This window comes from Hydractinia symbiolongicarpus, chromosome 5, assembly GCF_029227915.1.
Source record: "Hydractinia symbiolongicarpus strain clone_291-10 chromosome 5, HSymV2.1, whole genome shotgun sequence".
NCBI lineage: Eukaryota > Metazoa > Cnidaria > Hydrozoa > Anthoathecata > Hydractiniidae > Hydractinia > Hydractinia symbiolongicarpus.
This window is the reverse complement of record NC_079879.1, coordinates 9,373,130-9,392,883: the sequence shown is the minus strand read 5'-3', so window position 1 is coordinate 9,392,883 and position 19,754 is coordinate 9,373,130. Positions and strand designations below refer to the sequence as shown.

The 19,754-nt window shown below is 36.6% G+C and overlaps 42 non-coding genes across 42 annotated transcripts; all 42 read left to right on the top strand.

The window, feature by feature from the left end:
- Positions 1 to 402: 402 nt before the first annotated feature.
- Trnah-gug (transfer RNA histidin (anticodon GUG)) lies at positions 403 to 474 on the top strand. The gene has a single exon. It is a non-coding gene; the product is annotated as a tRNA-His (tRNA).
- A 222-nt stretch (positions 475 to 696) lies between these two features.
- Trnah-gug (transfer RNA histidin (anticodon GUG)) lies at positions 697 to 768 on the top strand. The gene has a single exon. It is a non-coding gene; the product is annotated as a tRNA-His (tRNA).
- A 513-nt stretch (positions 769 to 1,281) lies between these two features.
- On the top strand, positions 1,282 to 1,353 carry Trnah-gug (transfer RNA histidin (anticodon GUG)). The gene has a single exon. It is a non-coding gene; the product is annotated as a tRNA-His (tRNA).
- A 517-nt stretch (positions 1,354 to 1,870) lies between these two features.
- Trnah-gug (transfer RNA histidin (anticodon GUG)) lies at positions 1,871 to 1,942 on the top strand. The gene has a single exon. It is a non-coding gene; the product is annotated as a tRNA-His (tRNA).
- A 513-nt stretch (positions 1,943 to 2,455) lies between these two features.
- On the top strand, positions 2,456 to 2,527 carry Trnah-gug (transfer RNA histidin (anticodon GUG)). Its single transcript has one exon. It is a non-coding gene; the product is annotated as a tRNA-His (tRNA).
- A 518-nt stretch (positions 2,528 to 3,045) lies between these two features.
- On the top strand, positions 3,046 to 3,117 carry Trnah-gug (transfer RNA histidin (anticodon GUG)). The gene has a single exon. It is a non-coding gene; the product is annotated as a tRNA-His (tRNA).
- Positions 3,118 to 3,632: 515 nt separating this feature from the next.
- Positions 3,633 to 3,704, top strand: Trnah-gug (transfer RNA histidin (anticodon GUG)). Its single transcript has one exon. It is a non-coding gene; the product is annotated as a tRNA-His (tRNA).
- Positions 3,705 to 3,928: 224 nt separating this feature from the next.
- Trnah-gug (transfer RNA histidin (anticodon GUG)) lies at positions 3,929 to 4,000 on the top strand. Its single transcript has one exon. It is a non-coding gene; the product is annotated as a tRNA-His (tRNA).
- A 222-nt stretch (positions 4,001 to 4,222) lies between these two features.
- On the top strand, positions 4,223 to 4,294 carry Trnah-gug (transfer RNA histidin (anticodon GUG)). Its single transcript has one exon. It is a non-coding gene; the product is annotated as a tRNA-His (tRNA).
- A 222-nt stretch (positions 4,295 to 4,516) lies between these two features.
- Trnah-gug (transfer RNA histidin (anticodon GUG)) lies at positions 4,517 to 4,588 on the top strand. Its single transcript has one exon. It is a non-coding gene; the product is annotated as a tRNA-His (tRNA).
- Positions 4,589 to 5,100: 512 nt separating this feature from the next.
- Positions 5,101 to 5,172, top strand: Trnah-gug (transfer RNA histidin (anticodon GUG)). Its single transcript has one exon. It is a non-coding gene; the product is annotated as a tRNA-His (tRNA).
- Positions 5,173 to 5,690: 518 nt separating this feature from the next.
- On the top strand, positions 5,691 to 5,762 carry Trnah-gug (transfer RNA histidin (anticodon GUG)). Its single transcript has one exon. It is a non-coding gene; the product is annotated as a tRNA-His (tRNA).
- A 515-nt stretch (positions 5,763 to 6,277) lies between these two features.
- Positions 6,278 to 6,349, top strand: Trnah-gug (transfer RNA histidin (anticodon GUG)). Its single transcript has one exon. It is a non-coding gene; the product is annotated as a tRNA-His (tRNA).
- A 224-nt stretch (positions 6,350 to 6,573) lies between these two features.
- Positions 6,574 to 6,645, top strand: Trnah-gug (transfer RNA histidin (anticodon GUG)). The gene has a single exon. It is a non-coding gene; the product is annotated as a tRNA-His (tRNA).
- A 222-nt stretch (positions 6,646 to 6,867) lies between these two features.
- Positions 6,868 to 6,939, top strand: Trnah-gug (transfer RNA histidin (anticodon GUG)). The gene has a single exon. It is a non-coding gene; the product is annotated as a tRNA-His (tRNA).
- Positions 6,940 to 7,161: 222 nt separating this feature from the next.
- Trnah-gug (transfer RNA histidin (anticodon GUG)) lies at positions 7,162 to 7,233 on the top strand. Its single transcript has one exon. It is a non-coding gene; the product is annotated as a tRNA-His (tRNA).
- A 517-nt stretch (positions 7,234 to 7,750) lies between these two features.
- On the top strand, positions 7,751 to 7,822 carry Trnah-gug (transfer RNA histidin (anticodon GUG)). Its single transcript has one exon. It is a non-coding gene; the product is annotated as a tRNA-His (tRNA).
- A 223-nt stretch (positions 7,823 to 8,045) lies between these two features.
- On the top strand, positions 8,046 to 8,117 carry Trnah-gug (transfer RNA histidin (anticodon GUG)). Its single transcript has one exon. It is a non-coding gene; the product is annotated as a tRNA-His (tRNA).
- An 807-nt stretch (positions 8,118 to 8,924) lies between these two features.
- Positions 8,925 to 8,996, top strand: Trnah-gug (transfer RNA histidin (anticodon GUG)). Its single transcript has one exon. It is a non-coding gene; the product is annotated as a tRNA-His (tRNA).
- A 515-nt stretch (positions 8,997 to 9,511) lies between these two features.
- On the top strand, positions 9,512 to 9,583 carry Trnah-gug (transfer RNA histidin (anticodon GUG)). Its single transcript has one exon. It is a non-coding gene; the product is annotated as a tRNA-His (tRNA).
- A 218-nt stretch (positions 9,584 to 9,801) lies between these two features.
- On the top strand, positions 9,802 to 9,873 carry Trnah-gug (transfer RNA histidin (anticodon GUG)). Its single transcript has one exon. It is a non-coding gene; the product is annotated as a tRNA-His (tRNA).
- Positions 9,874 to 10,095: 222 nt separating this feature from the next.
- On the top strand, positions 10,096 to 10,167 carry Trnah-gug (transfer RNA histidin (anticodon GUG)). Its single transcript has one exon. It is a non-coding gene; the product is annotated as a tRNA-His (tRNA).
- A 218-nt stretch (positions 10,168 to 10,385) lies between these two features.
- Positions 10,386 to 10,457, top strand: Trnah-gug (transfer RNA histidin (anticodon GUG)). The gene has a single exon. It is a non-coding gene; the product is annotated as a tRNA-His (tRNA).
- A 222-nt stretch (positions 10,458 to 10,679) lies between these two features.
- Positions 10,680 to 10,751, top strand: Trnah-gug (transfer RNA histidin (anticodon GUG)). Its single transcript has one exon. It is a non-coding gene; the product is annotated as a tRNA-His (tRNA).
- Positions 10,752 to 10,974: 223 nt separating this feature from the next.
- On the top strand, positions 10,975 to 11,046 carry Trnah-gug (transfer RNA histidin (anticodon GUG)). The gene has a single exon. It is a non-coding gene; the product is annotated as a tRNA-His (tRNA).
- Positions 11,047 to 11,264: 218 nt separating this feature from the next.
- On the top strand, positions 11,265 to 11,336 carry Trnah-gug (transfer RNA histidin (anticodon GUG)). Its single transcript has one exon. It is a non-coding gene; the product is annotated as a tRNA-His (tRNA).
- A 517-nt stretch (positions 11,337 to 11,853) lies between these two features.
- Trnah-gug (transfer RNA histidin (anticodon GUG)) lies at positions 11,854 to 11,925 on the top strand. The gene has a single exon. It is a non-coding gene; the product is annotated as a tRNA-His (tRNA).
- Positions 11,926 to 12,147: 222 nt separating this feature from the next.
- Positions 12,148 to 12,219, top strand: Trnah-gug (transfer RNA histidin (anticodon GUG)). The gene has a single exon. It is a non-coding gene; the product is annotated as a tRNA-His (tRNA).
- A 513-nt stretch (positions 12,220 to 12,732) lies between these two features.
- Positions 12,733 to 12,804, top strand: Trnah-gug (transfer RNA histidin (anticodon GUG)). The gene has a single exon. It is a non-coding gene; the product is annotated as a tRNA-His (tRNA).
- A 517-nt stretch (positions 12,805 to 13,321) lies between these two features.
- Trnah-gug (transfer RNA histidin (anticodon GUG)) lies at positions 13,322 to 13,393 on the top strand. The gene has a single exon. It is a non-coding gene; the product is annotated as a tRNA-His (tRNA).
- Positions 13,394 to 13,908: 515 nt separating this feature from the next.
- On the top strand, positions 13,909 to 13,980 carry Trnah-gug (transfer RNA histidin (anticodon GUG)). The gene has a single exon. It is a non-coding gene; the product is annotated as a tRNA-His (tRNA).
- Positions 13,981 to 14,493: 513 nt separating this feature from the next.
- Trnah-gug (transfer RNA histidin (anticodon GUG)) lies at positions 14,494 to 14,565 on the top strand. Its single transcript has one exon. It is a non-coding gene; the product is annotated as a tRNA-His (tRNA).
- Positions 14,566 to 15,666: 1,101 nt separating this feature from the next.
- Trnah-gug (transfer RNA histidin (anticodon GUG)) lies at positions 15,667 to 15,738 on the top strand. The gene has a single exon. It is a non-coding gene; the product is annotated as a tRNA-His (tRNA).
- Positions 15,739 to 16,256: 518 nt separating this feature from the next.
- On the top strand, positions 16,257 to 16,328 carry Trnah-gug (transfer RNA histidin (anticodon GUG)). Its single transcript has one exon. It is a non-coding gene; the product is annotated as a tRNA-His (tRNA).
- Positions 16,329 to 16,843: 515 nt separating this feature from the next.
- On the top strand, positions 16,844 to 16,915 carry Trnah-gug (transfer RNA histidin (anticodon GUG)). The gene has a single exon. It is a non-coding gene; the product is annotated as a tRNA-His (tRNA).
- Positions 16,916 to 17,433: 518 nt separating this feature from the next.
- Trnah-gug (transfer RNA histidin (anticodon GUG)) lies at positions 17,434 to 17,505 on the top strand. The gene has a single exon. It is a non-coding gene; the product is annotated as a tRNA-His (tRNA).
- Positions 17,506 to 17,727: 222 nt separating this feature from the next.
- On the top strand, positions 17,728 to 17,799 carry Trnah-gug (transfer RNA histidin (anticodon GUG)). Its single transcript has one exon. It is a non-coding gene; the product is annotated as a tRNA-His (tRNA).
- A 222-nt stretch (positions 17,800 to 18,021) lies between these two features.
- Trnah-gug (transfer RNA histidin (anticodon GUG)) lies at positions 18,022 to 18,093 on the top strand. The gene has a single exon. It is a non-coding gene; the product is annotated as a tRNA-His (tRNA).
- A 218-nt stretch (positions 18,094 to 18,311) lies between these two features.
- On the top strand, positions 18,312 to 18,383 carry Trnah-gug (transfer RNA histidin (anticodon GUG)). Its single transcript has one exon. It is a non-coding gene; the product is annotated as a tRNA-His (tRNA).
- A 517-nt stretch (positions 18,384 to 18,900) lies between these two features.
- On the top strand, positions 18,901 to 18,972 carry Trnah-gug (transfer RNA histidin (anticodon GUG)). The gene has a single exon. It is a non-coding gene; the product is annotated as a tRNA-His (tRNA).
- A 222-nt stretch (positions 18,973 to 19,194) lies between these two features.
- On the top strand, positions 19,195 to 19,266 carry Trnah-gug (transfer RNA histidin (anticodon GUG)). The gene has a single exon. It is a non-coding gene; the product is annotated as a tRNA-His (tRNA).
- A 223-nt stretch (positions 19,267 to 19,489) lies between these two features.
- Positions 19,490 to 19,561, top strand: Trnah-gug (transfer RNA histidin (anticodon GUG)). Its single transcript has one exon. It is a non-coding gene; the product is annotated as a tRNA-His (tRNA).
- The last annotated feature ends 193 nt before the right edge of the window (positions 19,562 to 19,754 follow it).

The following is a 19,754-nucleotide window of genomic DNA, read 5'->3' as shown; positions in this document are numbered from 1 at the left end:
CCGAATTATGTTGTGTATCGACTTCAAACATAACGTAATACATTTCTTAGTCAACGCATTGCAGCACAGTGTTTTGAACAAGACATATATAGATAACAATCTCACATCAGCCGTGATTGTATAATGGTTAGTACATTGCGTTGTGGCCGCAATAACCCAGGTTCGAATCCTGGTCATTTCATTGGAAGAATCTGTGATAGTAAGTTAACGTGTACTTCTGTATCGATTAAATTGACTTCGTTCGATATAGAAAACAGTCCGATGCATTCATTTTGTTTTTTCTTTTTAAATAACCGAATTATGTTGTGTATCGATTTCAAACATAACGAAATATACTTCTTAATTATCGCATTGCAGCAGAGTGTTTTGAACAAGACATATATGGTTAACAATCTTATATCAGCCGTGATCGTATAGTGGTTAGTACATTGCGTTGTGGCCGCAATAACCCAGGTTCGGATCCTGGTCACGGCATCACAAGAGTCAGTGATAGCAAAGTGAACATATATTTCTGTATCGATTAAAATGTCTCTGTTCGCTAGACAAAACAGTCCTATGCATTCATTTTGTTTATTCTTTTTAAATAACCGAATTATGTTGCGTATCGACTTCAAACATATCGAAATATACTTCTTAATCATCACATTGCAGCAGAGTGTTTTGAACAACACATATATGGTTAACAATCTTATATCAGCCGTGATCGTATAGTGGTTAGTACATTGCGTTGTGGCCGCAATAACCCAGGTTCGAATCCTGGTCACGGCATTACAAGAATCAGTGATAGGAAAGTGAACATATATTTCTGTATCGATTAAATTGACCCCGTTCGCTTGGATGAATAGCTCCTGATGCTTTAATTTTGCTTGTTTTCTCTATTACACCGAATTATGTTGTGTATCGACTTCAAACATAACGTAATACATTTCTTAATCAACGCATTGCAGCTCAGTGGTTTGAACAAGACATATACAGATAACAATCTCACATCACCGTGATCGTATAGTGGTTAGTACATTGCGTTGTGGCCCCAATAACCCAGGTTCGAATCCTGGTCACGGCTATACAAGAATCTGTGATAGGAAAGTGAACATATACTTCTTTATCGATTAAAATATCTCCGTTCGCTAGAGAAAACAGTCCTATAAATTAATTTTGTTGTTTTCTTTATATCACCGAATTATGTTGTGTATCGGCTTCAAACATAACTTAATATACTTCTTAATCATCGCCTTGCAGCAGAGTGTTTTGAACAAGGCATGTATAGTCAATCTAACATAAGCCGTGATCGTATAGTGGTTAGTACATTGCGTTGTGGCCGCCATAACCCAGGTTCGAATCCTGGTCACGGCATTACAAGAATCAGTGATAGAAAAGTGAACATATATTTATGTATCCATTAAATTGACCCCGTTCGCTTGGATGAGCAGCTCGTGATGCTTTAATTTTGCTTGTTTTCTCTATTACACCGAATTATGTTGTGTATCGACTTCAAACATAACGTAATACATTTCTTAATCAACGCATTGCAGCACAGTGTTTTGAACAAGACATATATGGATAACAATCTCACATCAGCCGTGATCGTATAGTGGTTAGTACATTGCGTTGTGGCCGCAATAACCGAGGCTCGAATCCTGGTCATTTCATTAGAAGAATCTGTGATAGCAAGTTAACGTGTACTTCTGTATCGATTAAATTGACTTCGTTCGATAGAGAAAACCGTCCTATGCATTCATTTTGTTTTTTCTTTTTAAATAACTGAATTATGTTGTGTATCGACTTCAAACATAACGAAATATACTTCTTAATCATCGCATTGCAGCAGAGTGTTTTGAACAAGACATATATGGTTAACAATCTTATATCAGCCGTGATCGTATAGTGGTTAGTACATTGCGTTGTGGCCGCAATAACCCAGGTTCGAATCCTGGTCACGGCATTACAAGAATCAGTGATAGGAAAGTGAACATATATTTCTGTATCGATTAAATTGACCCCGTTCGCTTGGATGAATAGCTCCTGATGCTTTAATTTTGCTTGTTCTCTCTATTACACCGAATTATGTTGTGTATCGACTTCAAACATAACGTAATACATTTCTTAATCAACGCATTGCAGCTCAGTGGTTTGAACAAGACATATACAGATAACAATCTCACATCACCGTGATCGTATAGTGGTTAGTACATTGCGTTGTGGCCCCAATAACCCAGGTTCGAATCCTGGTCACGGCTATACAAGAATCTGTGATAGGAAAGTGAACATATATTTCTTTATCGATTAAAATATCTCCGTTCGCTAGAGAAAACAGTCCTATAAATTAATTTTGTTGTTTTCTTTATATCACCGAATTATGTTGTGTATCGGCTTCAAACATAACTTAATATACTTCTTAATCATCGCCTTGCAGCAGAGTGTTTTGAACAAGGCATGTATAGTCAATCTAACATAAGCCGTGATCGTATAGTGGTTAGTACATTGCGTTGTGGCCGCCATAACCCAGGTTCGAATCCTGGTCACGGCATTACAAGAATCAGTGATAGGAAAGTGAAAATATATTTATGTATCGATTAAATTGACCCCGTTCGCTTGGATGAGCAGCTCGTGATGCTTTAATTTTGCTTGTTTTCTCTATTACACCGAATTATGTTGTGTATCGACTTCAAACATAACGTAATACATTTCTTAATCAACGTATTGCAGCACAGTGTTTTCAACAAGACATATATGGATAACAATCTCACATCAGCCGTGATCGTATAATGGTTAGTACATTGCGTTGTGGCCGCAATAACCCAGGTTCGAATTCTGGTCATTTCATTGGAAGAAGCTGTGATAGGAAGTTAACGTGTACTTCTGTATCAATTAAATTGACTTCGTTCGATAGAGAAAACAGTCCTATGCATTCATTTTATTTATTTTTTTTTAAATAACCGAATTATGTTGCGTATCGACTTCAAACATATCGAAATATACTTCTTAATCATCACATTGCAGCAGAGTGTTTTGAACAACACATATATGGTTAACAATCTTATATCAGCCGTGATCGTATAGTGGTTAGTACATTGCGTTGTGGCCGCAATAACCCAGGTTCGAATCCTGGTCACGGCATTACAAGAATCAGTGAAAGGATAGTGAACATGTACTTCTGTATCAATTAAATTGTCTCCGTTCGCTAGAGAAAACAGTCCTATGCATTTATTTTGTTTATTCTTTTTAAATAACCGAATTATGTTGCGTATCGACTTCAAACATATCGAAATATACTTCTTAATCATCACATTGCAGCAGAGTGTTTTGAACAACACATATATGGTTAACAATCTTATATCAGCCGTGATCGTATAGTGGTTAGTACATTGCGTTGTGGCCGCAATAACCGAGGCTCGAATCCTGGTCATTTCATTAGAAGAATCTGTGATAGCAAGTTAACGTGTACTTCTGTATCGATTAAATTGACTTTGTTCGATAGAGAAAACCGTCCTATGCATTCATTTTGTTTTTTCTTTTTAAATAACTGAATTATGTTGTGTATCGACTTCAAACATAACGAAATATACTTCTTAATCATCGCATTGCAGCAGAGTGTTTTGAACAAGACATATATGGTTAACAATCTTATATCAGCCGTGATCGTATAGTGGTTAGTACATTGCGTTGTGGCCGCAATAACCCAGGTTCGAATCCTGGTCACGGCATTACAAGAATCAGTGATAGGATAGTGAACATGTACTTCTGTATCAATTAAATTGTCTCCGTTCGCTAGAGAAAACAGTCCTATGCATTTATTTTTTTTATTTTTTTTTTAAATAACCGAATTATGTTGCGTATCGACTTCAAACATATCGAAATATACTTCTTAATCATCACATTGCAGCAGAGTGTTTTGAACAACACATATATGGTTAACAATCTTATATCAGCCGTGATCGTATAGTGGTTAGTACATTGCGTTGTGGCCGCAATAACCCAGGTTCGAATCCTGGTCACGGCATTACAAGAATCAGTGATAGGATAGTGAACATGTACTTCTGTATCAATTAAATTGTCTCCGTTCGCTAGAGAAAACAGTCCTATGCATTTATTTTGTTTATTCTTTTTAAATAACCGAATTATGTTGCGTATCGACTTCAAACATATCGAAATATACTTCTTAATCATCACATTGCAGCAGAGTGTTTTGAACAACACATATATGGTTAACAATCTTATATCAGCCGTGATCGTATAGTGGTTAGTACATTGCGTTGTGGCTGCAATAACCCAGGTTCGAATCCTGGTCACGGCATTACAAGAATCAGTGATAGGATAGTGAACATGTACTTCTGTATCAATTAAATTGTCTCCGTTCGCTAGAGAAAACAGTCCTATGCATTTATTTTGTTTATTCTTTTTAAATAACCGAATTATGTTGCGTATCGACTTCAAACATATCGAAATATACTTCTTAATCATCACATTGCAGCAGAGTGTTTTGAACAACACATATATGGTTAACAATCTTATATCAGCCGTGATCGTATAGTGGTTAGTACATTGCGTTGTGGCCGCAATAACCCAGGTTCGAATCCTGGTCACGGCATTACAAGAATCAGTGATAGGAAAGTGAACATATATTTCTGTATCGATTAAATTGACCCCGTTCACTTGGATGAACAGCTCCTGATGCTTTAATTTTGCTTGTTTCTCTATTACACCGAATTATGTTGTGTATCGACTTCAAACATAACGTAATACATTTCTTAATCAACGCATTGCAGCTCAGTGGTTTGAACAAGACATATACAGATAACAATCTCACATCACCGTGATCGTATAGTGGTTAGTACATTGCGTTGTGGCCCCAATAACCCAGGTTCGAATCCTGGTCACGGCTATACAAGAATCTGTGATAGGAAAGTGAACATATATTTCTTTATCGATTAAAATATCTCCGTTCGCTAGAGAAAACAGTCCTATAAATTAATTTTGTTGTTTTCTTTATATCACCGAATTATGTTGTGTATCGGCTTCAAACATAACTTAATATACTTCTTAATCATCGCCTTGCAGCAGAGTGTTTTGAACAAGGCATGTATAGTCAATCTAACATAAGCCGTGATCGTATAGTGGTTAGTACATTGCGTTGTGGCCGCCATAACCCAGGTTCGAGTCCTGGTCACGGCATTACAAGAATCAGTGATAGGAAAGTGAACATATATTTATGTATCGATTAAATTGACCCCGTTTGCTTGGATGAGCAGCTCCTGATGCTTTAATTTTGCTTGTTTTCTCTATTACACCGAATTATGTTGTGTATCGACTTCAAACATAACGTAATACATTTCTTAATCAACGTATTGCAGCACAGTGTTTTCAACAAGACATATATGGATAACAATCTCACATCAGCCGTGATCGTATAATGGTTAGTACATTGCGTTGTGGCCGCAATAACCCAGGTTCGAATTCTGGTCATTTCATTGGAAGAAGCTGTGATAGGAAGTTAACGTGTACTTCTGTATCAATTAAATTGACTTCGTTCGATAGAGAAAACAGTCCTATGCATTCATTTTATTTATTTTTTTTTAAATAACCGAATTATGTTGCGTATCGACTTCAAACATATCGAAATATACTTCTTAATCATCACATTGCAGCAGAGTGTTTTGAACAACACATATATGGTTAACAATCTTATATCAGCCGTGATCGTATAGTGGTTAGTACATTGCGTTGTGGCCGCAATAACCCAGGTTCGAATCCTGGTCACGGCATTACAAGAATCAGTGAAAGGATAGTGAACATGTACTTCTGTATCAATTAAATTGTCTCCGTTCGCTAGAGAAAACAGTCCTATGCATTTATTTTGTTTATTCTTTTTAAATAACCGAATTATGTTGCGTATCGACTTCAAACATATCGAAATATACTTCTTAATCATCACATTGCAGCAGAGTGTTTTGAACAACACATATATGGTTAACAATCTTATATCAGCCGTGATCGTATAGTGGTTAGTACATTGCGTTGTGGCCGCAATAACCGAGGCTCGAATCCTGGTCATTTCATTAGAAGAATCTGTGATAGCAAGTTAACGTGTACTTCTGTATCGATTAAATTGACTTTGTTCGATAGAGAAAACCGTCCTATGCATTCATTTTGTTTTTTCTTTTTAAATAACTGAATTATGTTGTGTATCGACTTCAAACATAACGAAATATACTTCTTAATCATCGCATTGCAGCAGAGTGTTTTGAACAAGACATATATGGTTAACAATCTTATATCAGCCGTGATCGTATAGTGGTTAGTACATTGCGTTGTGGCCGCAATAACCCAGGTTCGAATCCTGGTCACGGCATTACAAGAATCAGTGATAGGATAGTGAACATGTACTTCTGTATCAATTAAATTGTCTCCGTTCGCTAGAGAAAACAGTCCTATGCATTTATTTTATTTATTTTTTTTTTAAATAACCGAATTATGTTGCGTATCGACTTCAAACATATCGAAATATACTTCTTAATCATCACATTGCAGCAGAGTGTTTTGAACAACACATATATGGTTAACAATCTTATATCAGCCGTGATCGTATAGTGGTTAGTACATTGCGTTGTGGCCGCAATAACCCAGGTTCGAATCCTGGTCACGGCATTACAAGAATCAGTGATAGGATAGTGAACATGTACTTCTGTATCAATTAAATTGTCTCCGTTCGCTAGAGAAAACAGTCCTATGCATTTATTTTGTTTATTCTTTTTAAATAACCGAATTATGTTGCGTATCGACTTCAAACATATCGAAATATACTTCTTAATCATCACATTGCAGCAGAGTGTTTTGAACAACACATATATGGTTAACAATCTTATATCAGCCGTGATCGTATAGTGGTTAGTACATTGCGTTGTGGCCGCAATAACCCAGGTTCGAATCCTGGTCACGGCATTACAAGAATCAGTGATAGGATAGTGAACATGTACTTCTGTATCAATTAAATTGTCTCCGTTCGCTAGAGAAAACAGTCCTATGCATTTATTTTGTTTATTCTTTTTAAATAACCGAATTATGTTGCGTATCGACTTCAAACATATCGAAATATACTTCTTAATCATCACATTGCAGCAGAGTGTTTTGAACAACACATATATGGTTAACAATCTTATATCAGCCGTGATCGTATAGTGGTTAGTACATTGCGTTGTGGCCGCAATAACCCAGGTTCGAATCCTGGTCACGGCATTACAAGAATCAGTGATAGGAAAGTGAACATATATTTCTGTATCGATTAAATTGACCCCGTTCACTTGGATGAACAGCTCCTGATGCTTTAATTTTGCTTGTTTCTCTATTACACCGAATTATGTTGTGTATCGACTTCAAACATAACGTAATACATTTCTTAATCAACGCATTGCAGCACAGTGTTTTGAACAAGACATATATGGATAACAATCTCACATCAGCCGTGATCGTATAGTGGTTAGTACATTGCGTTGTAGCCGCAATAACCCAGGTTCGAATCCTGGTCACGGCATTACAAGAATCAGTGATAGGATAGTGAACATGTACTTCTGTATCAATTAAATTGTCTCCGTTCGCTAGAGAAAACAGTCCTATGCATTTACTTTGTTTATTCTTTTTAAATAACCGAATTATGTTGCGTATCGACTTCAAACATATCGAAATATACTTCTTAATCATCACATTGCAGCAGAGTGTTTTGAACAACACATATATGGTTAACAATCTTATATCAGCCGTGATCGTATAGTGGTTAGTACATTGCGTTGTGGCCGCAATAACCCAGGTTCGAATCCTGGTCACGGCATTACAAGAATCAGTGATAGGAAAGTGAACATATATTTCTGTATCGATTAAATTGACCCCGTTCGCTTGGATGAACAGCTCCTGATGCTTTAATTTTGCTTGTTTTCTCTATTACACCGAATTATGTTGTGTATCGACTTCAAACATAACGTAATACATTTCTTAATCAACGCATTGCAGCTCAGTGGTTTGAACAAGACATATACAGATAACAATCTCACATCACCGTGATCGTATAGTGGTTAGTACATTGCGTTGTGGCCGCAATAACCCAGGTTCGAATCCTGGTCACGGCTATACAAGAATCTGTGATAGGAAAGTGAACATATATTTCTTTATCGATTAAAATATCTCCGTTCGCTAGAGAAAACAGTCCTATAAATTAATTTTGTTGTTTTCTTTATATCACCGAATTATGTTGTGTATCGGCTTCAAACATAACTTAATATACTTCTTAATTATCGCCTTGCAGCAGAGTGTTTTGAACAAGGCATGTATAGTCAATCTAACATAAGCCGTGATCGCATAGTGGTTAGTACATTGCGTTGTGGCCGCCATAACCCAGGTTCGAGTCCTGGTCACGGCATTACAAGAATCAGTGATAGGAAAGTGAACATATATTTATGTATCGATTAAATTGACCCCGTTTGCTTGGATGAGCAGCTCCTGATGCTTTAATTTTGCTTGTTTTCTCTATTACACCGAATTATGTTGTGTATCGACTTCAAACATAACGTAATACATTTCTTAATCAACGCATTGCAGCACAGTGTTTTGAACAAGACATATATGGATAACAATCTCACATCAGCCGTGATCGTATAATGGTTAGTACATTGCGTTGTGGCCGCAATAACCCAGGTTCGAATCCTGGTCATTTCATTGGAAGAATCTGTGATAGGAAGTTAACGTGTACTTCTGTATCAATTAAATTGACTTCGTTCGATAGAGAAAACAGTCCTATGCATTCATTTTGTTTTTTCTTTTTAAATAACCGAATTATGTTGTGTATCGACTTCAAACATAACGAAATATACTTCTTAATCATCGCATTGCAGCAAAGTGTTTTGAACAAGACATATATGGTTAACAATCTTATATCAGCCGTGATCGTATAGTGGTTAGTACATTGCGTTGTGGCCGCAATAACCCAGGTTCGAATCCTGGTCACGGCATTACAAGAGTCAGTGATAGGATAGTGAACATGTACTTCTGTATCAATTAAATTGTCTCCGTTCGCTAGAAAAAACAGTCCTATGCATTTATTTTGTTTATTTTCTTTATCTAACCGAATTATGTTGTGCATCGACTTCAAACAAAACATAATACATTTCATAATCAACGCATTGCAGCACAGTGTTTTGAACAAGACATATATAGATAACAATCTCACAACAGCCGTGATCGTATAGTGGTTAGTACATTGCGTTGTGGCCGCAATAACCGAGGCTCGAATCCTGGTCATTTCATTAGAAGAATCTGTGATAGCAAGTTAACGTGTACTTCTGTATCGATTAAATTGACTTCGTTCGGTAGAGAAAACCGTCCTATGCATTCATTTTGTTTTTTCTTTTTAAATAACTGAATTATGTTGTGTATCGACTTCAAACATAACGAAATATACTTCTTAATCATCGCATTGCAGCAGAGTGTTTTGAACAAGACATATATGGTTAACAATCTTATATCAGCCGTGATCGTATAGTGGTTAGTACATTGCGTTGTGGCCGCAATAACCCAGGTTCGAATCCTGGTCACGGCATTACAAGGATCAGTGATAGGAAAGTGAACATATATTTCTGTATCGATTAAAATATCTCCGTTCTCTAGAGAAAACAGTCCTATGAATTAATTTTGTTACTTTCTTTATATCACCGAATTATGTTGTGTATCGGCTTCAAACATAACGTAATATACTTCTTAATCATCGCCTTGCAGCAGATTGTTTTGAACAAGGCATGTATATCCAATTTAACATAAGCCGTGATCGTATAGTGGTTAGTACATTGCGTTGTGGCCGCCATAACCCAGGTTCGAATCCTGGTCACGGCATTACAAGAATCAGTGATAGAAAAAGTGAACATATATTTCTGTATCGATTAAATTGACCCCGTTCGCTTGAATGAGCAGCTCCTGATGCTTTAATTTTGCTTGTTTTCTCTATTACACCGAATTATGTTGTGTATCGACTTCAAACATAACGTAATACATTTCTTAATCATCGCATTGCAGCAGAGTGTTTTGAACAGGGCATGTATAGTCAATCTCACATAAGCCGTGATCGTATAGTGGTTAGTACATTGCGTTGTGGCCGCAATAACCCAGGTTCGAATCCTGGTCACGGCATTACAAGAATCAGTGATAGGAAAGTGAACATATATTTCTGTATCAATTAAAATATCTCCGTTCGCTAGAGAAAACAGTCCTATGATATCATTTTGTTATTTTCTTTATATCACCGAATTATGTTGTGTATCGGGTTCAAACATAACGTAATATACTTCTTAATCATCGCCTTGCAGCAGAGTGTTTTGAACAAGGCATGTATAGTCAATCTCACATAAGCCGTGATCGTATAGTGGTTAGTACATTGCGTTGTGGCCGCAATAAACCAGGTTCGAATCCTGGTCACGGCATTACAAGAATCAGTGATAAGAAAGTGAACATATATTTCTGTATCGATTAAATTGTCTCCGTTCCATAGAGAAAACAGTCCTATGCATTCATTTTGTTTATTCTTTTTAAATAACCGAATTATGTTGCGTATCGACTTCAAACATAACGAAATATACTATTTAATCATCGCATTGCAGCAGAGTGTTTTGAACAAGACATATATGGTAAACAATCTTATATCAGCCGTGATCGTATAGTGGTTAGTACATTGCGTTGTGGCCGCAATAACCCAGGTTCGAATCCTGGTCACGGCATTACAAGAATCAGTGATAGGAAAGTGAACATATATTTCTGTATCGATTAAATTGACCCCGTTCACTTGGATGAACAGCTCCTGATGCTTTAATTTTGCTTGTTTTCTCTATTACACCGAATTATGTTGTGTATCGACTTTAAACATCACGTAATACATTTCTTAATCAACGCATTGCAGCTCAGTGCTTTGAACAAGACATATACAGATAACAATCTCACATCACCGTGATGGTATAGTGGTTAGTACATTGCGTTGTGGCCGCAATAACCCAGGTTCGAATCCTGGTCACGGCATTACAAGAATCAGTGATAGGAAAGTGAACATATATTTCTGTATCGATTAAAATGTCTCCGTTCGCTAGAGAAAACAGTCCTATGAATTAATTTTGTTATTTTATTTATATCACCAAATTATGTTGTGTATCGGCTTCAAACATAACGTAATATACTTCCTAATCATCACCTTGCAGCAGAGTGTTTTGAACAAGGCATGTATAGTCAATCTAACATAAGCCGTGATCGTATAGTGGTTAGTACATTGCGTTGTGGCCGCCATAACCCAGGTTCGAATCCTGGTCACGGCATTACAAGAATCAGTGATAGGAAAGTGAACATATATTTCTGTATCGATTAAATTGACCCCGTTCGCTTGGATGAGCAGCTCCTGATGCTTTAATTTTGCTTGTTTTCTCTATTACACCGAATTATGTTGTGTATCGACTTCAAACATAACGTAATACATTTCTTAGTCAACGCATTGCAGCACAGTGTTTTGAACAAGACATATATAGATAACAATCTCACATCAGCCGTGATTGTATAATGGTTAGTACATTGCGTTGTGGCCGCAATAACCCAGGTTCGAATCCTGGTCATTTCATTGGAAGAATCTGTGATAGTAAGTTAACGTGTACTTCTGTATCGATTAAATTGACTTCGTTCGATATAGAAGACAGTCCGATGCATTCATTTTGTTTTTTCTTTTTAAATAACCGAATTATGTTGTGTATCGATTTCAAACATAACGAAATATACTTCTTAATTATCGCATTGCAGCAGAGTGTTTTGAACAAGACATATATGGTTAACAATCTTATATCAGCCGTGATCGTATAGTGGTTAGTACATTGCGTTGTGGCCGCAATAACCCAGGTTCGGATCCTGGTCACGGCATCACAAGAGTCAGTGATAGCAAAGTGAACATATATTTCTGTATCGATTAAAATGTCTCTGTTCGCTAAAAAAAACAGTCCTATGCATTCATTTTGTTTATTCTTTTTAAATAACCGAATTATGTTGCGTATCGACTTCAAACATATCGAAATATACTTCTTAATCATCACATTGCAGCAGAGTGTTTTGAACAACACATATATGGTTAACAATCTTATATCAGCCGTGATCGTATAGTGGTTAGTACATTGCGTTGTGGCCGCAATAACCCAGGTTCGAATCCTGGTCACGGCATTACAAGAATCAGTGATAGGAAAGTGAACATATATTTCTGTATCGATTAAATTGACCCCGTTCGCTTGGATGAATAGCTCCTGATGCTTTAATTTTGCTTGTTTTCTCTATTACACCGAATTATGTTGTGTATCGACTTCAAACATAACGTAATACATTTCTTAATCAACGCATTGCAGCTCAGTGGTTTGAACAAGACATATACAGATAACAATCTCACATCACCGTGATCGTATAGTGGTTAGTACATTGCGTTGTGGCCCCAATAACCCAGGTTCGAATCCTGGTCACGGCTATACAAGAATCTGTGATAGGAAAGTGAACATATATTTCTTTATCGATTAAAATATCTCCGTTCGCTAGAGAAAACAGTCCTATAAATTAATTTTGTTGTTTTCTTTATATCACCGAATTATGTTGTGTATCGGCTTCAAACATAACTTAATATACTTCTTAATCATCGCCTTGCAGCAGAGTGTTTTGAACAAGGCATGTATAGTCAATCTAACATAAGCCGTGATCGTATAGTGGTTAGTACATTGCGTTGTGGCCGCCATAACCCAGGTTCGAATCCTGGTCACGGCATTACAAGAATCAGTGATAGGAAAGTGAACATATATTTATGTATCGATTAAATTGACCCCGTTCGCTTGGATGAGCAGCTCGTGATGCTTTAATTTTGCTTGTTTTCTCTATTACACCGAATTATGTTGTGTATCGACTTCAAACATAACGTAATACATTTCTTAATCAACGCATTGCAGCACAGTGTTTTGAACAAGACATATATGGATAACAATCTCACATCAGCCGTGATCGTATAATGGTTAGTACATTGCGTTGTGGCTGCAATAACCCAGGTTTGAATTCTGTTCATTTCATTGGAAGAAGCTGTGATAGGAAGTTAACGTGTACTTCTGTATCAATTAAATTGACTTCGTTCGATAGAGAAAACAGTCCTATGCATTCATTTTGTTTTTTCTTTTTAAATAACCGAATTATGTTGTGTATCGACTTCAAACATAACGAAATATACTTCTTAATCATCGCATTGCAGCAGAGTGTTTTGAACAAGACATATATGGTTAACAATCTTATATCAGCCGTTATCGTATAGTGGTTAGTACATTGCGTTGTGGCCGCAATAACCCAGGTTCGAATCCTGGTCACGGCATTACAAGAGTGAGTGATAGGATAGTGAACATGTACTTCTGTATCAATTAAATTGTCTCCGTTCGCTAGAGAAAACAGTTCTATGCATTTATTTTGTTTATTTTCTTTATCTAACCGAATTATGTTGTGCATCGACTTCAAACAAAACATAATACATTTCATAATCAACGCATTGCAGCGCAGTGTTTTGAACAAGACATATATAGATAACAATCTCACAACAGACGTGATCGTATAGTGGTTAGTACATTGCGTTGTGGCCGCAATAACCGAGGCTCGAATCCTGGTCATTTCATTAGAAGAATCTGTGATAGCAATTTAACGTGTACTTCTGTATCGATTAAATTGACTTCGTTCGATAGAGAAAACCGTCCTATGCATTCATTTTGTTTTTTCTTTTTAAATAACTGAATTATGTTGTGTATCGACTTCAAACATAACGAAATATACTTCTTAATCATCGCATTGCAGCAGAGTGTTTTGAACAAGACATATATGGTTAACAATCTTATATCAGCCGTGATCGTATAGTGGTTAGTACATTGCGTTGTGGCCGCAATAACCCAGATTCGAATCCTGGTCACGGCATTACAAGAATCAGTGATAGGAAAGTGAACATATATTTCTGTATCGATTAAATTGACCCCGTTCGCTTGGATGAATAGCTCCTGATGCTTTAATTTTGCTTGTTCTCTCTATTACACCGAATTATGTTGTGTATCGACTTCAAACATAACGTAATACATTTCTTAATCAACGCATTGCAGCTCAGTGGTTTGAACAAGACATATACAGATAACAATCTCACATCACCGTGATCGTATAGTGGTTAGTACATTGCGTTGTGGCCCCAATAACCCAGGTTCGAATCCTGGTCACGGCTATACAAGAATCTGTGATAGGAAAGTGAACATATATTTCTTTATCGATTAAAATATCTCCGTTCGCTAGAGAAAACAGTCCTATAAATTAATTTTGTTGTTTTCTTTATATCACCGAATTATGTTGTGTATCGGCTTCAAACATAACTTAATATACTTCTTAATCATCGCCTTGCAGCAGAGTGTTTTGAACAAGGCATGTATAGTCAATCTAACATAAGCCGTGATCGTATAGTGGTTAGTACATTGCGTTGTGGCCGCCATAACCCAGGTTCGAATCCTGGTCACGGCATTACAAGAATCAGTGACAGGAAAGTGAAAATATATTTATGTATCGATTAAATTGACCCCGTTCGCTTGGATGAGCAGCTCGTGATGCTTTAATTTTGCTTGTTTTCTCTATTACACCGAATTATGTTGTGTATCGACTTCAAACATAACGTAATACATTTCTTAATCAACGTATTGCAGCACAGTGTTTTCAACAAGACATATATGGATAACAATCTCACATCAGCCGTGATCGTATAATGGTTAGTACATTGCGTTGTGGCCGCAATAACCCAGGTTCGAATTCTGGTCATTTCATTGGAAGAAGCTGTGATAGGAAGTTAACGTGTACTTCTGTATCAATTAAATTGACTTCCTTCGATAGAGAAAACAGTCCTATGCATTCATTTTATTTTATTTTTTTTTAAATAACCGAATTATGTTGCGTATCGACTTCAAACATATCGAAATATACTTCTTAATCATCACATTGCAGCAGAGTGTTTTGAACAACACATATATGGTTAACAATTTTATATCAGCCGTGATCGTATAGTGGTTAGTACATTGCGTTGTGGCCGCAATAACCGAGGCTCGAATCCTGGTCATTTCATTAGAAGAATCTGTGATAGCAAGTTAACGTGTACTTCTGTATCGATTAAATTGACTTTGTTCGATAGAGAAAACCGTCCTATGCATTCATTTTGTTTTTTCTTTTTAAATAACTGAATTATGTTGTGTATCGACTTCAAACATAACGGAATATACTTCTTAATTAACGCATTGCAGCTCAGTGGTTTGAACAAGACATATACAGATAACAATCTCACATCACCGTGATCGTATAGTGGTTAGTACATTGCGTTGTGGCCCCAATAACCCAGGTTCGAATCCTGATCACGGTTATACAAGAATCTGTGATAGGAAAGTGAACATATATTTCTTTATCGATTAAAATATCTCCGTTCGCTAGAGAAAACAGTCCTATAAATTAATTTTGTTGTTTTCTTTATATCACCGAATTATGTTGTGTATCGGCTTCAAACATAACTTAATATACTTCTTAATCATCGCCTTGCAGCAGAGTGTTTTGAACAAGGCATGTATAGTCAATCTAACATAAGCCGTGATCGTATAGTGGTTAGTACATTGCGTTGTGGCCGCCATAACCCAGGTTCGAATCCTGGTCACGGCATTACAAGAATCAGTGATAGGAAAGTGAAAATATATTTATGTATCGATTAAATTGACCCCGTTCGCTTGGATGAGCAGCTCGTGATGCTTTAATTTTGCTTGTTTTCTCTATTACACCGAATTATGTTGTGTATCGACTTCAAACATAACGTAATACATTTCTTAATCAACGTATTGCAGCACAGTGTTTTCAACAAGACATATATGGATAACAATCTCACATCAGCCGTGATCGTATAATGGTTAGTACATTGCGTTGTGGCCGCAATAACCCAGGTTCGAATTCTGGTCATTTCATTGGAAGAAGCTGTGATAGGAAGTTAACGTGTACTTCTGTATCAATTAAATTGACTTCGTTCGATAGAGAAAACAGTCCTATGCATTCATTTTATTTATTTTTTTTTAAATAACCGAATTATGTTGCGTATCGACTTCAAACATATCGAAATATACTTCTTAATCATCACATTGCAGCAGAGTGTTTTGAACAACACATATATGGTTAACAATCTTATATCAGCCGTGATCGTATAGTGGTTAGTACATTGCGTTGTGGCCGCAATAACCCAGGTTCGAATCCTGGTCACGGCATTACAAGAATCAGTGAAAGGATAGTGAACATGTACTTCTGTATCAATTAAATTGTCTCCGTTCGCTAGAGAAAACAGTCCTATGCATTTATTTTGTTTATTCTTTTTAAATAACCGAATTATGTTGCGTATCGACTTCAAACATATCGAAATATACTTCTTAATCATCACATTGCAGCAGAGTGTTTTGAACAACACATATATGGTTAACAATCTTATATCAGCCGTGATCGTATAGTGGTTAGTACATTGCGTTGTGGCCGCAATAACCGAGGCTCGAATCCTGGTCATTTCATTAGAAGAATCTGTGATAGCAAGTTAACGTGTACTTCTGTATCGATTAAATTGACTTTGTTCGATAGAGAAAACCGTCCTATGCATTCATTTTGTTTTTTCTTTTTAAATAACTGAATTATGTTGTGTATCGACTTCAAACATAACGAAATATACTTCTTAATCATCGCATTGCAGCAGAGTGTTTTGAACAAGACATATATGGTTAACAATCTTATATCAGCCGTGATCGTATAGTGGTTAGTACATTGCGTTGTGGCCGCAATAACCCAGGTTAGACTCCTGGTCACGGCATTACAAGAATCAGTGATAGGATAGTGAACATGTACTTCTGTATCAATTAAATTGTCTCCGTTCGCTAGAGAAAACAGTCGTATGCATTTATTTTATTTATTTTTTTTTTAAATAACCGAATTATGTTGCGTATCGACTTCAAACATATCGAAATATACTTCTTAATCATCACATTGCAGCAGAGTGTTTTGAACAACACATATATGGTTAACAATCTTATATCAGCCGTGATCGTATAGTGGTTAGTACATTGCGTTGTGGCCGCAATAACCCATGTTCGAATCCTGGTCACGGCATTACAAGAATCAGTGATAGGATAGTGAACATGTACTTCTGTATCAATTAAATTGTCTCCGTTCGCTAGAGAAAACAGTCCTATGCATTTATTTTGTTTATTCTTTTTAAATAACCGAATTATGTTGCGTATCGACTTCAAACATATCGAAATATACTTCTTAATCATCACATTGCAGCAGAGTGTTTTGAACAACACATATATGGTTAACAATCTTATATCAGCCGTGATCGTATAGTGGTTAGTACATTGCGTTGTGGCCGCAATAACCCAGGTTCGAATCCTGGTCACGGCATTACAAGAATCAGTGATAGGATAGTGAACATGTACTTCTGTATCAATTAAATTGTCTCCGTTCGCTAGAGAAAACAGTCCTATGCATTTATTTTGTTTATTCTTTTTAAATAACCGAATTATGTTGCGTATCGACTTCAAACATATCGAAATATACTTCTTAATCATCACATTGCAGCAGAGTGTTTTGAACAACACATATATGGTTAACAATCTTATATCAGCCGTGATCGTATAGTGGTTAGTACATTGCGTTGTGGCCGCAATAACCAAGGTTCGAATCCTGGTCACGGCATTACAAGAATCAGCGATAGGAAAGTGAACATATATTTCTGTATCGATTAAATTGACCCCGTTCACTTGGATGAACAGCTCCTGATGCTTTAATTTTGCTTGTTTCTCTATTACACCGAATTATGTTGTGTATCGACTTCAAACATAACGTAATACATTTCTTAATCAACGCATTGCAGCTCAGTGGTTTGAACAAGACATATACAGATAACAATCTCACATCACCGTGATCGTATAGTGGTTAGTACATTGCGTTGTGGCCGCAATAACCCAGGTTCGAATCCTGGTCACGGCTATACAAGAATCTGTGATAGGAAAGTGAACATATATTTCTTTATCGATTAAAATATCTCCGTTCGCTAGAGAAAACAGTCCTATAAATTAATTTTGTTGTTTTCTTTATATCACCGAATTATGTTGTGTATCGGCTTCAAACATAACTTAATATACTTCTTAATCATCGCCTTGCAGCAGAGTGTTTTGAACAAGGCATGTATAGTCAATCTAACATAAGCCGTGATCGTATAGTGGTTAGTACATTGCGTTGTGGCCGCCATAACCCAGGTTCGAGTCCTGGTCACGGCATTACAAGAATCAGTGATAGGAAAGTGAACATATATTTATGTATCGATTAAATTGACCCCGTTTGCTTGGATGAGCAGCTCCTGATGCTTTAATTTTGCTTGTTTTCTCTATTACACCGAATTATGTTGTGTATCGACTTCAAACATAACGTAATACATTTCTTAATCAACGCATTGCAGCACAGTGTTTTGAAGAAGACATATATGGATAACAATCTCACATCAGCCGTGATCGTATAATGGTTAGTACATTGCGTTGTGGCCGCAATAACCCAGGTTCGAATCCTGGTCATTTCATTGGAAGAATCTGTGATAGGAAGTTAACGTGTACTTCTGTATCAATTAAATTGACTTCGTTCGATAGAGAAAACAGTCCTATGCATTCATTTTGTTTTTTCTTTTTAAATAACTGAATTATGTTGTGTATCGACTTCAAACATAACGAAATATACTTCTTAATCATCGCATTGCAGCAGAGTGTTTTGAACAAGACATATATGGTTAACAATCTTATATCAGCCGTGATCGTATAGTGGTTAGTACATTGCGTTGTGGCCGCAATAACCCAGGTTCGAATCCTGGTCACGGCATTACAAGAATCAGTGATAGGATAGTGAACATGTACTTCTGTATCAATTAAATTGTCTCCGTTCGCTAGAGAAAACAGTCCTATGCATTTATTTTGTTTATTCTTTTTAAATAACCGAATTATGTTGCGTATCGACTTCAAACATATCGAAATATACTTCTTAATCATCACATTGCAGCAGAGTGTTTTGAACAACACATATATGGTTAACAATCTTATATCAGCCGTGATCGTATAGTGGTTAGTACATTGCGTTGTGGCCGCAATATCCCAGGTTCGAATCCTGGTCACGGCATTACAAGAATCAGTGATAGGAAAGTGAACATATATTTCTGTATCGATTAAATTGACCCCGTTCGCTTGGATGAACAGCTCCTGATGCTTTAATTTTGCTTGTTTTCTCTATTACACCGAATTATGTTGTGTATCGACTTCAAACATAACGTAATACATTTCTTAATCAACGCATTGCAGCTCAGTGGTTTGAACAAGACATATACAGATAACAATCTCACATCACCGTGATCGTATAGTGGTTAGTACATTGCGTTGTGGCCGCAATAACCCAGGTTCGAATCCTGGTCACGGCTATACAAGAATCTGTGATAGGAAAGTGAACATATATTTCTTTATCGATTAAAATATCTCCGTTCGCTAGAGAAAACAGTCCTATAAATTAATTTTGTTGTTTTCTTTATATCACCGAATTATGTTGTGTATCGGCTTCAAACATAACTTAATATACTTCTTAATCATCGCCTTGCAGCAGAGTGTTTTGAACAA